The sequence below is a fragment of the Panicum virgatum genome, chromosome 3K (genome assembly GCF_016808335.1).
Source record: "Panicum virgatum strain AP13 chromosome 3K, P.virgatum_v5, whole genome shotgun sequence".
Lineage (NCBI taxonomy): Eukaryota > Viridiplantae > Streptophyta > Magnoliopsida > Poales > Poaceae > Panicum > Panicum virgatum.
The window spans coordinates 4,600,398-4,616,634 of NC_053138.1; the positions used below are offsets into that span (position 1 = coordinate 4,600,398).

Here is a 16,237-nt window from a genome sequence, read left to right on the forward strand (position 1 = left end):
CCCCAACCCTAGCAAGCGGATCCCCATTGTTTAAGTCGTAGATTCAGTTCCATCAGTAAGGTATGTCCTCACAATACATCTGCACCAATCTACCCAGATGAATTTGTGTTGCTTTCCCTATAGCCATTTCTACAAAGCTTTCTTAAACTTTCTTTGGCTCATTCAGATCTGGATCCACAAATGCTAGTCCAATGATTACCTTCTGCGCCTGTTGCTTCCCCGTGTGTGCTACCCATTCATAGGTAATTTCTGTGTTTACGAATCCGCCCAGATCTAATCTAAGTATCCTGAGATCTATTCCTCATTTATTGTTTACGCAAACAAACTGACCTAATGTGACCTGCTACACCATAATGCACTATCTTCTTAGTACTAATGGTCCCAAGTATGCTTCTGATTCACAGATTGTCGATCTCACTACACATTTGTTCAGAACGGGTTAAAGCCCTGTTGCTTCCCCGTGTGTGCTATCTGTTAATAGGTATGTTTCCTTCTTATTAATCCACCCAGATTTAACTTAAGTACCCTGAGTTCTATTCCTCATTCACTGTTTTCGCAAACAAACAGACCTAAAATGACCTGCTATAACATAATGCACTACCTTGTTAAAACTGATACTTCTAAGTGTACTTCTGGTTCGCAGGTCGCTGATCTCACTGCACATTTGTTCAGAACTACTTAAAACCTGGCAAACCCCAGCTGCTTAAACAATGAGGTCCGTCCTACAAATTTTTAGGGCAAAAGAAATATTACTCTTCTAATTTTAGCTATGAACATAATGTCTCTTTTCTTCGATTTACATCATACTGTTTCCGCTTAGATGTCGCTCCTCATAAATAGTGAATTTGTTTACAGATATACACTTCACTAAGGAGTACACCGGAACCCTTGTGACTTCAACGGAACACCTAAGACATTGCTGGTAATTATTCATTAACACCACACTTTCTTCTCCGTTCTAATATTTATTGAACTTGCCATTCGCTCATGCTTGGACAAATTATTCTCTAAGATATAGCGAATTAATACGTATTGGTATATCAACACTCCTCAACCAAACCAAACTGCGTACTGTTACATAGACACTACTCCCTAACTAAACTACTAAGATCACCATTGTATTGGTAAATACTATATATATGTACCCCGGACTAGCTATTATATCAGGCATGTTGTCTCATATTAAACAACTAAAAAAATTACTATCGGCTACTATACTAGTGTCACACCCGGTTTTAAGGACAAAACCGAATGCATAGCTATATATATGCCAGGATTAAGTTTCATACATATAGAGACATCATAAGTGAATAATCAGTAATAGTATCACGAAAAAGAGAAATACAACAAATAAAAGACTATCAAAGTTATACAGCTTATCCTGAAAACGAAGGCTCCAAACTTCACAGGCAATCGACTGGGGGTTGCGCACGCCTAGAACTCAGCATCATCTTCAAAAGACTTCACACATCTTTCCTTCTGAGTAGCAGTAAGCAAGGGTGAGTACACTTATGGTTGGTACTCAGCAAGGCCACAAGAAATAACCAGAATATGATTTCAATCCATCTTTAAGTTTATTAATCATGTGAGGGTCCAAGCCGCTCTTGACCGTGAGCACGGCTAACCGGTTAGTTTTAACTCTGCAGAGGTTGCACACTTTCACCACAATTCGCGTAAAAGTTCCGAAGAACTTTGAACCCAACCACGCAATGTGCTAGCTAGGCACAATACCACACTTCCGAGGTGTGATTGCATAGGGACGCTACGAGGTCTTTCCAAAGAATCACTATATGTACGCACTGGTCCCTTTTTCTGCGGTACCTCAGAAGACGAAGCTTCCTTCACCCGCTCCTCAAAGCACGATAACCCAAAAAATCCACCAATCACCGCCCCAGCACGATATATAGATCATCTAGTTACTTAGCCAAGACCAGAGCCATATAGTATTGTGGTTGTACGGTTTTCTTGGGTGGTTCTCCATGTTCCAATAAAATCATAACATCTTGTAAATAAAGCATAGATAGAAGTATGGTTAGGGTCACTTGCCTTTCTCCAACGAAAAGCTACTCTTACTGCTCTTCAGCTCTGGCTCACTTGGAAATATTGATTCTTCAATCTTCAAACAACGATCCTTCTACTTGGAACAATCATCGGGCAAACATACAAAGCAAACAAGAAGATACAACTAAGAACATTACACCATAACAAAAGAAAGACTTTAAAAGAACGCACTAAAGGATAGGGCTCGCTGCTAGGGTTACGAGAGCTCAAGAAACGCAGAAAACGGAACTAAAACGGTGATTCTATAGACTAAACGGTGCTTCAGGGATCTAGTCGCGTTTAACTAAAAGGTTAAGGACTAACAGAAAAGATTCGTAAGACACAACAAAGTATGCTCCCAGAGGATAAAAAATGTTATAAAGCTATTGCACACATCACAAGGATCACGTGAGCGCAAGAATCGCTGAAAACGGAGTTGAAACGTGAAAGATATGGCTAAAACAAGGTTCTAGGGGCTTATTTGTAAAGAAACAGAGCTTCCAGGGGTTAGATCTGAAGAAACCAGAGGCTAAAACGAAATTAAACCTAAACTTCAAGGGCTAGCTTGCAAAAGAAAGGGTCCTGGACGGCGGGTTCTAATTTGTAAAAGCACAGGGTTTAAAACAGAATAAACAGGGCTGATTTGTGAATACTTTTGAACTAGTTAGGACTGCGGGATGATTTCCTATAAACTGAGGGGCTCTTTTGCAAAAGGCCAAGGACGGCTCAGATTTGGCTTGGTTCTGGTGGATCGGATCCGTTGGATCTCAATCCAACGGCGGACGGCGGCTAGGCTCAGCTGGAGGGCGACGGCTCGGCTTGGTTGCGCGGCTCCAGGCACAGGGGAGTAGCTGGCGGCTCGGCGCCGGCTCGGTAGTGGCTCGGGGCGGGCGAGCGGCACGGGGTCGCCGGCGGCGTGGGGGGCGCGGCGGCGGAGCTCGACGGCGTTGACCGAAATCACGATTCCGGCCACGATTTCGACTCGGGTTGGGCTTGGGAGCGAGCTGAGGCGACGGCGAACGTGATAGAGGGGTCATCTCGGGGCGCAGATGCGGCGGAGGGCAAGCTCGGCGGCGAGGGGTGGTCGGGGTGCTCCAGCGAGCAAATCCCGGCGATAGTGAGCGAAAGAGTGGGGGGAAAAAGGGCCGGCGAGTATCCTCACCACAGATCTGAGCTCCTGCGGCTGCTGGACTTCGAAGAGAGGCGGCGAAGCGGCGAGTTGGCGGCGGCACCGAGCTCAACGGGCTCCAATGGCGCGGCCGTGGCACGGGCTAGGGTTTTGGTGAGCGGAAACAACGCGGCGGCGTCGATGGAGGTCAAGGGGGGCACGGGAGGCGCCTTTTATAGGCTGGGCCGATGCCCTTGGCGTGCGGGCCACGCCGAGACGATGCGGGCGACGCGAGGTCGAGGCGAACTCGGCAGAGTCCTGCCCGCGCACGAGGGAGGGGATGACCCCGACATGCGGGCCCCGCGCGGCAGTGAAGGGGGAGAGAGAGAGAGAGAGACGGAGCGGACCGGGCTGCCGGTTGGGCCGGGGAAGGGAGTGGGCCGGCGCGTGGAGAAGTTGGGCCGGGAGAAAAAGAGAAGGAAAAAAAGAGGGCTGGGCCGGCTGGGCTGAAATCAAGGGGAGGAAAAAAGAAGAGCTTTTGCATTTTTGAACTAATTCAAACAATTCAATTCAAACTCAAATTCAAAGAATTCAAATTTGAACCGAACAACAAACAATAAAACAATGCATTGCAGCATGAATGCAACCCTAAAAAATAACCTTATTTAATTTAGAAAACAACCAATTTTATTTATTCTTACTAAATTCCCTGTAAAGAAAATTAAATATTGCGAAAATTTTAAAATTATGAGAAAATTGTTGTTTTATTTTTAATTTTAATCACATCCTGAAATCCAAAAATTTCAAGGTGTGACAACTAGAGAGACCACTATGTGTCTCTAACTCTTATCCCTTTCCTCGCTCTCCCTTACTGTACATTTGCTAAATAATTACACTATTTACTACTAATTTTACATTAACCACCATTATGAGTAATTACCTTAACTAACTACCTTTTCCCTTGTGCTTTTATTTTATTTGATTTCGTTTATTGTATCTTCTTTTCTCTTTTCTTTTATTTTTTCTCTTTTTGTAAAAAAGCCCCAGGAAGCAGCACTGTCACATTGTATCAAGCACACCATGATCATAAAGGAAACTTCTCCAATAGCCTTGCTTCATGCTGCGGCCTCGGAATGCCACCTACAATATGTGTCCCTCATCACTGAGATAGCAAGTTATCAAACAGTCCTATGCGGTGGTCGAATTGGAACTGCCACAGAGAGAACTAATAGGCCCACGCCGTGAATTTTTTTTCTGGGAACCTGTTATTACCGAACCCTCCTTAGCATATGCAAAAGCATGCTTAAAAGCAGTGTCATTCCTGCAGATCTTTTTCAACTTAAAAATAACAAACTATTATTGCGCTGGCATGCTTATCTATAGGGAACTGAACATAGAACATCAATCTGCAATCATGGCATATAATTTTCCACTAAAAGTAAATGACTTGCTTAAAACTAGCACAACACCACACTACAGAGACAGCCACAGTTAGCTTGCTATTTTTTTGAAAAATTTATCCTAAATCTATTGCACACTAAAGATATCCATAGACACATCTGCCCTTTTTATTTTTGCCCCTCTCTTTAATGTGTATGCTATGTGTATTTTATTTTTGATTTCCCAAAACTATGTAATATGTAATTCGATGAGAGAAGTTTTACATATTCTTCCCTCCTGTTTTATATTTTTCCCCCTCTACTTCATATTTCCTTTCTATACTACTACTTACTTTCCCTCTTCTTTTACATTAATGATAGCTTCTTTCTCCTAAATACATATTTACATAGACTATTTTAAAAACATATATTACTACCATCTACGTACTTTGTACTGCCAATTATAACATTCCAGATGTTACTAATGAGACATAGCCAATATATGCCAGTCCTAACAACATATCTAATTGCTACTTATGTGCTTGCACCACTTGCAGTTTTTATACTCCACAGGAGTTAGAGACTGCAAATTAAAAAAAACTTCATAAATATTCGAACAATGGCCACATCAAAGAATACATATACTGGAAACCCAAATGATCGTGGATGTTCCTCAAAACGACCACGAACACTTGCCGATACAGGTTCTTATGATCCTGTAATATCAACACCATCTGAATGCCGTGCCAAAAGGATTAAAATCTTAAAACAGAAACGTGCTGCTACAAAAGGTATTGGTTACACACTTTCTTTATCGGACATATAATTATATTCACCATTATTGACCATACTTACACTTGGCCTACCACTAGATCCTACATCTGAACACAATCTATCTCGGAAATGTGGATATTTCACACAAGAATACATCAATGCACTGAAAGGTATTAGATACTTTTCTATCTAATCTCCCATCAATTTCTTTAACAAAAACTAATTTCAGCAACTAACCATATTTATTTCCTGACTACTTCTTCTGGCCTTCAATCCTAATTCAATACAACAATGATATCCTCATGTCCTTCACGAAAAAAAATAAAAATAGCATCCTATCCTGAAAGGTCTTACTTGGGATCTCCTGATTATACATGCAAACATTGCCATGCCATATTCTGGTACAAAGAACGGATCAAGTCAGATTCGTCACGTCGGCAAAATAGAATTACTTATAACTCTTGCTGTAAAGGCGGAAAAATAAAAATACCACGGCCACCTGACCGTCCTGAACCTTTGGCTTCACTAGCAAGATTTGATGGTGATTCCAGAAGCATGAAATTTATGCGTAATATCCGTCAATACAACTGTTTATTTGCTTTCACATCAATGGGAGCAAATATAGACAGATCTGTTAATGATGGCCGCGGTCCACCTATATTCAAAATACATGGCCAAGTACATCATCGTATTGGATCTTTGTTGCCTTGTGATGGTTCTCCACCAAAATTTCTTCAGCTCTATATATATGATACTTCCAATGAAGTCCAGAATCGAATACAAGCTTTGCATCCAACTGATCAAGCTAATGAATCTCTTGACCCTTCAATAGTTGAGAGTTTGATACAAATGCTTGATGAACATAATCCATTTGCAAAGCAATTTAGAGCTGCTCGAGATAGATTAAAAGATCATGAAAATGAGGAATTCATTATTAGAATTATTGGTGCTGCTGAGGGTGATCCTATTCAATATAACTTGCCAAGTACAGATGAACTGGCTATTCTTGTTGTCGGTGATTTCTCTCTTGATAATTTCAAAAGAGATAATAATACAGTCCAAATCTGGTAATCTACACCAGATTTCAAGTTTACACCCAGCTTACATGGCACTGCAGTACCCACTTTTATTTCCATTTGGGGAAAGAGGCTTCCAGATTGGAATTTTATATAACACTACTGAATCTGGAAGGCGCAAAAAAAGATGTACCATGACAATGCAAGATTATTATAGATACCAATTCCATTATAGAAAGGGACAACCAAATCCTTTTTTATGCTATGGACTTCTTTCCAGCCAAGCTAAGGTTGATGCTAGAGCTGCCATAGATGAAAATAGACTTTGGTACATATTGCAAAACCAAGATAAATTTAGGATGGAAAATCTCCAAGGCATAGCAGATGCTGTTGGCCGTGGTTGTATTGATGGCAGTGAGATGGGTAAGCTAACTGTACTACCAGCCTCACACACTGGTGGCCGTCGCTATATGATACAAAACTATCATGATGGTGTCGCAATCTGCCGAGTTTTTGGTCCCCCAGACTTCTTCGTTACATTCACATGCAATATAAATTGGAATGAAATAAGCTTGGGGATTCTAGAACCAGGTCAAAAACCATCAGATAGAGCTGACATAATTGTTCGAGTATATAATATGAAACTAGAAGAAATGCTTGATGATATTCGCAGTGGCGGAATATTTGGTCCCGTAGCAGCAGGTACGTTTAAAAATTCTTCATACTTACTAATATTTATTTACAGTAAGCTACAACCTAACTATACATTGTCTACATCTGTCTGTATTCCTGATCCTTACTAACTTATACAAAAATAAACTATGACAGCTCTGCATACAATTGAATTCCAAAAACGTGGATTGCCTCATGCTCATCTTATATTCTGGTTAATGGAGGACACCACTAATCCAACACCATCTTTAATCGACCGATTTATAAGTGCTGAAATTCCTGATCCAAATGAAGATCCCTTAGGATATGCTCTTGTAGCAGAACATATGATTCATGGACCTTGTGGACCTCTCAATCCTAATGCCCCATGCATGAAAAATGGTAAATGCTCAAAAGGTTATCCCAAGCCATTTCAGACTGAAACATCAATTGATCCAAATGGCTTCGCCACATACAAAAGGCCTGATAATGGTCACTTTGTTCAGAATGGTCCACACAGATTATCTAACCAATGGGTTGTACCTTACAATATGTATTTACTTAAGAAATTTCAAGCACATATTAACGTTGAATGGTGCAACAAAGGAATATTCATCAAATATTTATTCAAGTATGTCACTAAGGGACCAGATTGTAGCAAAGCTTACTTCCAGCGCCTTCAAAATGGAGAAGACGTACCTGAAGATGAAAACACAAAGACAAGAAATGAAGTCAAATAATATCTTGATTGCCGTTACATATGCGAACAAGATGCTTGTTGGCGAATATATGGTTTCGATATTCATCGTCATTATCCTGCCGTTGAAAGATTACCAGTACATCTACCAGATGAGAATAATATTCTTTACCACATAAATGCTAACATGGCTCAAATTGCTTCAAATGACTTCTTGAAAAGAACTATGCTTACTGAATGGTTCGCAGCCAACAGAGCAAATGAAACAGTAAGAACTTTAACATATCTTGAATTCCCTTCAAAATGGCGTTGGGATTTACAAACAAGAACTTGGGAGCCCAGACAATCATCGAAAGGCAAAATAGGCAGACTTTATTATGTACATCTCTCCGTTGGTGAAAGATATTACCTTAGAATTCTACTTATGACTGTCAAAGGTGCACAAAGCTATGAAGATGTCAGAACATACAATGGAATAATTTATCCTACTTTTAGAGCAGCTTGCAATGCTAGAGGCCTACTTGGTAATGATCAAGAATGGTATCATGCTTTTGATGAAGCTGCAGCATGGGCCACATCAGCTCAACTTGGACAGCTTTTTGTCACAATGCTTCTTTACTGTGAAGTTGCAGATGAATTTGCCTTCTTCGGAAAAGTTTGGAGGTTAATGGTAGATGATATTCAATACCAACTTAGAGAAAACATCAACAATAAATCATACACAATACCAGATTCCACACTAAGAGATTTCCTTCTTGATGATTTAATAATACTTTTCGCCCGTAACGGCGGAAACATTAGAGACTACAACATCCCTACAAGAAATAATCCATCTTCTGTTTTTCGGGGCAACCGTCTAATTGAAGAAGAGTTAAGTTATGATGCTGCTGATCTATTAATAAAATCTGAAGAAATGATATCAAGCCTAAATGACAAACAGTCGTACGCCTTCAAAACAATTACATCTGCTGTTAATGAAAGCAGGCCAGCCTTCTACTTTGTATCTGGATATGGTGGGACTGGAAAAACTTATCTATGGAACACTATTGTTACTTACCTATGAGGTAATCAGAAAATAGTACTAACTGTTGCATCTTCTGGTGTTGCATCATTGCTTCTTCCTGGTGGTCGTACAGCCCACTCCAGATTCAAAATACCATGTGATTTAGATGATGACACTGTCTGTGATATCAAATGAGGAACTATGTTGGCAGAGCTTATTCAACAAACATCACTCATAATATGGGATGAAGTTCTTATGACACATAGAAGAGCCTTGGAAACACTTGATAGAACACTTCGAGACCTATTATCTGTTACCAATCCTGAACTCCGTCACATTCCATTCGGTGGTAAAGTTGTTGTCCTAGGTGGTGATCCACGACAAATACTACCAGTTATAGAAAATGGAACGAAAAACCAAATCATAGATGCTGCTATCATTAACTCTCCATTATGGTCTTCAATCACTATTCTTACATTGCACAAAAATATGAGGCTACAAGCAACAAATTCAGATGCTGAATCTCAAAAAGAATTATCCGATTTCAGTGAATGGGTACTATCTATTGGAGAAGGAAATGTGCCATCACAACTTCCAATTGATACTCCAGATGAAATGCTAGTGCCAATACCACAAGACTTTCTTATAAACGGTTCCACTGAGCCCATTCCTGCTATAGTTGATTCTGTTTATGCTGACCTGCCAAATCAATATAAAAATGTTGATTATTTAAAGACCAGAGCAATATTATGCCCCAAAAATGACGCAGTTGAAGAAATTAACACATATATAGTCTCGCTGAAATTAACACATATATAGTCTCGCTTCTTCCTGGGGAGATCAAACAATATTTAAGTTGTGATAAGGTTCTCAAAGCACCGGACAGCCACGAATCGTATGATATCTTATATCCAATTGAGCTCCTTAACTCATTACATGGTTCTAACTTTCCAACTCATGAACTCAATCTAAAGGTGGGCGTACCAATCATACTTTTGCGCAATCTAAATCAATCGATTGGCTTATGCGATGGCACAAGACTAATAGTAACAGCTCTGGGTGATATGGTTATACAAGCTACAATTATGAGCGGCTCATTCGCTGCCCATAGTGTTCTCATCCCTAGGATACGACTAACACTAAAAAATCATAAATTACCATTTGTTCTTGAACGAAGGCAATTCCCAATAAGAGTATGTTATGCAATGACCATCAATAAAAGTCAAGGTTAGACATTAGCCACGGTTGGAATATATCTGAAAACACCAGTTTTCACTCATGGGCATCTCTATGTAGCAATCTCCAGAGTTACATCTAAGAAAGGATTGAAAATTCTTATTGAAGATGATAATGGAAATTATTGTGACACAACCAAAAATATTGTCTACCGTGAAGTATTAGCGGCAATGAATTGCCAAACAAACTACTCAGCGATATGAATGCCAAATTTATATATATACTAACCTCCCTTTGACACAATATTAACTAGGTAATTACACACATAACCATATTTATGAACCTATTGCAGTTCATTCATTTCAAACTGTACATGTACAGGAGACGAAAAATATATATATATACATGATACAATATCTAACCTATTCTCACAGTTATAATTTTCTCTCTTTTACAGATCAAGATGGTTTTCAGTCCACTCTCAAGTTTACAACCCAGAGACTGGCACAAGACAATCCACGTACGTGTTTGCAGAAAATGGGAATTCCATGGAAGCAATGAAAATGGTCCATTACAACACATTGATATGGTTCTTGTCGACAACCAGGTAAACCAGTCACTCATCATGGTAGATGCATGCTTTTTTACCCCTCTAGAGTTGTGGCAGATGCATGCCTGATTTGGTAATGTGGATTATTTATGGCAACACTGTTGCACCACGTGGTCTCAAGTGTTATTGTTTTGTGTTGTGTACCTATTTTATCTGCTGCCATCAAAACTTTGCATGGATTCCGTCATATATCAGTGTATTGCAGACTTGGCTTAGAATCTTGTAGTGTCAGCAAGATCAAGAGCCTCCTCACAGCCTGTTCGGCTGGGTACAAGTGCCTGGAGCAGCAGCTCCAGCCCAGCCAGAAACGCCCTGCCTGTCCCTCGCTGCCCGCCCATCAGTCGGCTCCAGCAGCAGCTTAAGGCCAGCCATTTATGGTGAACCGAACAGGCTGTCAGTCCTCACCCATAGATCATTGAGTTAGATAACCCCTTATCCATAACCCTAGCAGCAAACAGTTGGCTGTTACTATAATAGATGAATATAGGATAAATACATGTAATCAGCTGCACCATTGTACATTCCCTCATTCCAGATCATGATCTAGTGGCTCTATTCATCTGACCTAGCTGATATCGTGCTAAGCCATCCTCCATATGCTATTATGGTAATTAATCTATTTTTTTTGGATGAGGTCATGATATACCTTCCTGCATGCGCAAATGCACTTCATTTAAGGAAAAAAATTGTTACAAGACATTTCCAATTATACTGTGTAACAAAATATTTGTTTTGCGTATTTTTTATTAAACAAAATCCTTCAGAATCCAAAACTAGAGCTTCAGTTTTTTGTTGTAAGGAAATTTCTTGGACTGTTCTTTGTTTGGGATTTGAGACATCTGTAGGTGATTCTTCCTATTTGCAATAATTGAGCAACATAATTTACTTTAAGCAAACTTTAACACAAATGGACCTTTCAGATCCATTTTTTTTGTGAGACATAGACACATTGTGATGCCAGAGCTGTTTTATGAAGATGTCCCTCTAAGGTTCTGTTTGATATTATGGTGATATTTCCAAAAATATCTCTTTCTAGGACAGATATTTGAAAAGATGTATGTTTTCATGGATACTTTATCATTATGGAGATGGAATAAGCAGAATTGCTCAGCAAAGCATATTTAGATGTTTACAGTTGATTCTGTCATTTTACTTAGTGAAATAGAAAACATAAGGCTATTATCGTCATAAGCAATTTGATGACCAAAATCTTTTTCTGAGATAGGTGAGTGACCCCAGACATATATACCAATTGTTGTCTATCACAGACCTAACTGCTTGCATGTCTTAAAGTTTTGTGCTCAGTGTCAACATCTTGACAGTTAATCTCAAACCATATTTTGTGTCTCCAGATATAAACTAGGAATATAGATGTTTTCAGAACCAATGCTGTATTCTAACAAAGTTCATCCTGTTATTTTGTGTACATCTTAGAGTGGATCATTGCTGCTCTCTACATTCCAAATCGTATCGTTTTAGCTTTTCTAGATTCATAGTGTTTGCTATGCACCTAGTTACAAACATCATAAATCTTTGTTTTATGATATCTTTATCAACTTAAAAAAATAAAATAAAACAGACAACCAGTATTTAGGGAAAAAAAAGAAAACTTCTTGAAAAATCATTAATAATAAGCTCAAATTTTATACAACACCAAGAACTAATGCCACTATATTTTTTCGCTCACTTACTGGGAAATACCATGTACGCTGAGATACCCGCAAAAGAAGCAGACAAGTTAGGACCTATGATACAAGTGGACAGAACCTATGTTATAGCTCGCTTCAAAGTTTGCAATGCAAAAAAATTTTGAAATCTGTCCCAGGTCCCTATATGCTAGAATTCACTTGTCATACCAAAATTAGTGCTGCAACCGAGCAAATAACTGGGCCTAAGTATATCTACAACCTGACTCCTTTTGAAAAACTCCCAGAATTCATCAATGACACAAAAAAATTCCATGGTTAGTGTCTATACTAAATTATCTGCTCTACTTTATAAGATACATTTATATCCCAACTCTAATTCTAACTTATTTTCTATTGTCAGATATCCTTGGCATTATAACAGAAATCAATGAACCAGAGTGGATTCCCTTCTCCAATCAGCCTAATCCTTCCCTACGACGTGACATTAGATTGACAGATGGATGGTAAGCAACTTATCAAACACAATATATGGCATTGCTAATTTCGTACATATTCTACATTAAAGAAAACATAAAGTAACACATTGTCATCAGTGGCCAAGAGATAAAAATGGCAATTTGGGGTTCAAAAGCAACACAATTTAGTCTGCCTGAAGATCCAAATATGGAAGACAGACCAATTATAGTGCTATTCACAGGATGTCTTGTGAAATACTTTCAAGGTATATCATTCTCCAATCCTACAATATTTATTAAATGTATTTGTCAACATAATATTTGTATTACTAAATAATATTGCCCAAAATATTATCACTGCAGAAAAGTTCTATGTTAGTGGGTACTCTGCATGCCATTGGTATATCAATCCTGACATACCAGAAGCAGCGAATCTATTAAACAGGTATAAAAAAAGATATTACTTTCCCCTGCACATATACATATCAACTTATGACATTGTTCCATAATTACTTACTTCAAATTCTGTTTGTACACTATACTGTTGTAGAACACATGGACAATCTTACAAGATCAAAAGATCTGGTATTCCAATTGCTGAACAGAGCCAACCAGAACCTCCACCTGTACCTGATTTTCTCATGCTACAGGAAATGGAAGCTATAGACCCATACGAGTTTCCGGTAATATATATTCTGATATACAATTCCAGCAAGAAATACTTACCTCTGAACTCTATTGTTTAAACTAAAAGTTAAATGTAATATCAACCAATTTCTTATGCAGACAAGTGGATGCCGCTGCACTGTTACAATTGTCCGTTTAGTTGAAACACAAAATTGGTGGTACCCAGCTTGCAACTTATGCAAAAAATCATGCTTACCAGAAGGTTCATCTTTCAGATGTCCAAAATGCAACATATTGGACATGTACACATACAAGTAAGTTTACACATGTCACTGCATACTTTTTCATTCCAATTACCACTAATACTTCCTCTCCCTCTCGAACAGCAACATGTTATTACTTATTTTAATAGATACTATATAAAAACATAAATATTTATTGCTACCACACTAAAATACAATTGCAATTAGATACAAGCTGTCATTTTTTGCTTCCGATGGAACTGAAGAATCAGAGATGATTGCCTTCGCTGCTGTTGCTCAAGCCATAGTTGGCAAACCAGTTGAAACTGTGATGAGATCAATAAGAAATAGAGACAATATTCCTCCTGATATTGCTGCCATTGTATCTTCGAAATTCACCTTCTCTGTCGCAATGGCAGAGTCTAGCTTCAGCAAACCAAAGAAATCCTACCAAATCAACAGCATATTGCACAATTATGGGAAACAACGTGCTCTACCATTCCACGGTCCAAATCAAGCTGAACTGTCAAATGAACATAACCAGTTATCTGCCTAGCCTAGTGCAAGTACTTCTCCATCATACATTCCTCCTGGTAGTTCTCAAAATCCTCTCCATGAAACTCCAACCAAAATACTACCACTAGACCAGATCCTCCTGCAAACTCCACCAAAAAACATAGAGCTTCCTAAAAACAGCAAAGGAGATGACAATATCATGTAAGTTCAGAATTTTCTCCATGTTTTCACAATTTATATATAAATTATATAAATTTTCTGTTATTGACAAGTTGCATTAATCTGAACATAAAACTTTAACCAGTGATCCTACACCATCAACTGAAGCAAAGTCAGCAAAGAAAAGACTGCACATTTCAGAAAGAGATGAAGAAAAGGTATGCATCTACACAATTGTATTAGAAGAGCATCAAATTTTAGTTGTTCTAACACCTGAATTTGGCAACAAAAAAATTATTTCATCCCTGTATTAATAATTTACTAGGATGGAGAAGAACCGTATTCTGAAACAACTCCTGACCAAGAGATACCTCAGCAAACAAATCTTAACAGGCAAAGGTACTATACAATTTAGAACTATATCAGTTCTTGCTTATATTTTTTACAATTACTTCTATTCTTAGAATTAAATTTAATGTATGCATTTGCCATACAAGGATAGCCACTAACAATCGTTAGTATCAAACTAGAGTGTCTATATACCTAACAAATCCACATAGACAACCAGCGCTTACAAAGATTAGAAAAAAATAGCAATTATGCCTCCTACTGACTATGCAGAAACAAATTCATATTGGTCTCAACCATACTAACTGGATTACATCTGCAAAACCTTTAGCTTGCTAGATTCTACTTACTTAATGCATGATCTATATTAGCACCATTAACTATTACCGTACATTTTTTTTACCTTGCCTTCGATTTTCCCCTTTTATATCAATTGACATAAACATAGCTTGTGATATGAACGTAGTATAGTCCAGACTTAGTGTTCTTTAGATCTATGACATATTTATAGTGAGAGCTTATATGACTTTATGTTTACATACTATTAAGAGATCCTATGGTTTTAAGTTATTAAGAGCTCCTATATCATTGTTCTCAAAGAAGCTAACTGCATCTACAGATAATGAGATTCAAGGATCCATTCATGGTAACCTCAGCTTTGGTTGCCCTGGTTTTCGAAGCCTACATTTTAGCATGTTGCACAGTTGGTCCATTCAATATATAGATTGGTCATACTTTTACGTCCTGAAAATTCCAACATTATTTAGAACATTCTAAATTTAAAACTCTAGGGAAAGTTTTGTACAGTAAGTCTATTTTATGTGTTTAATTGATAAGTCACCAACATATACGTGATAAATTATGTTAACCCTTTATCAATTAATAGTACACAAACAAATCACCGGTCAGCACTGAGAAGTAAAACCATAGTTATGAACATTCAAAATTTTGAATTTTATACTACTGATACATTCTACTCCATAAATCACCAGCAACGTGCAGCGAGCAGCGACGTCACCTACAGAAAAGATCAGTTCCTCTAGAAGCTCAAAGAGCCCTAAGAAATGACAAGATCAGCATTTAGTCAGGTATATTACTTTACACTAGCAAACTACACAATAACGTACACAAGATTTCCTTCTTAATTTCTTGACTGATAACATAAATGCTTTATTTCAGCTTTCCCGGCCTTACCACCGGACACTACCTACCAACCAAAACTCGACGAAGCAGTGGTAGCGCCAGCACTTTGATCTTGCCAATCAAAATTAAAAATAGAGTCCTTATATATAAACTAATGTCTGCCAAACCATCAATATGGTAGTCGTATATTGTGTACCTAACTATTTGCAGAACTGAACACCTTGCAAACACTAGCTGTAATGAGACATACTACTTTTATGTGCTTCAGGCTATCTAATTATAGAATTATATTACATACTACATGCACCTACTATTTGGTTTAGATACGCACATTTCCATTACACGATCAAAATTCAAGTTATAAACACACAACGATAGCGCGCCAAAGGCGCGCGCAAAGTACTTGTATATAAGATTGGCGGGCCATCAAGGAACCAACGCCGGCCACTGTTGCTCTCTTTGCACAACTCGAGCGCCTGGAAGCACGCTGCACGCGAACAGAGGAAGAACAAAGAGCACCACTAAAAATAAATCCGAAATTTTAATCTTAAATTACTTTCTCAAAATCTTATAGATCCGAACAAAATCTGAACTGTAGATGCACGTCTACCAGATCTAACAGATTAAAAAAAATTGTGAAAAGA

The 16,237-nt window shown here is 38.4% G+C and overlaps 2 long non-coding RNA genes across 3 annotated transcripts; both read left to right on the forward strand.

Annotated features, from left to right (window-relative positions):
• The first annotated feature begins 12,279 nt into the window (after nt 1-12,279).
• Nucleotides 12,280-12,728, forward strand: LOC120696953. The gene is made up of 3 exons (XR_005684330.1): nt 12,280-12,417; nt 12,504-12,606; nt 12,697-12,728. It is a non-coding gene; the product is annotated as an uncharacterized LOC120696953 (long non-coding RNA).
• A 570-nt stretch (nt 12,729-13,298) lies between these two features.
• Nucleotides 13,299-15,890, forward strand: LOC120696952. Of its 2 annotated transcripts, none has more exons than XR_005684329.1 (6): nt 13,299-13,499; nt 13,572-14,144; nt 14,248-14,320; nt 14,428-14,501; nt 15,443-15,538; nt 15,630-15,890. It is a non-coding gene; the product is annotated as an uncharacterized LOC120696952 (long non-coding RNA). The 2 variants fall into 2 exon arrangements; XR_005684328.1 differs by having other exon boundaries at nt 13,303-13,499; nt 13,656-14,144.
• Nucleotides 15,891-16,237: the final 347 nt, after the last annotated feature.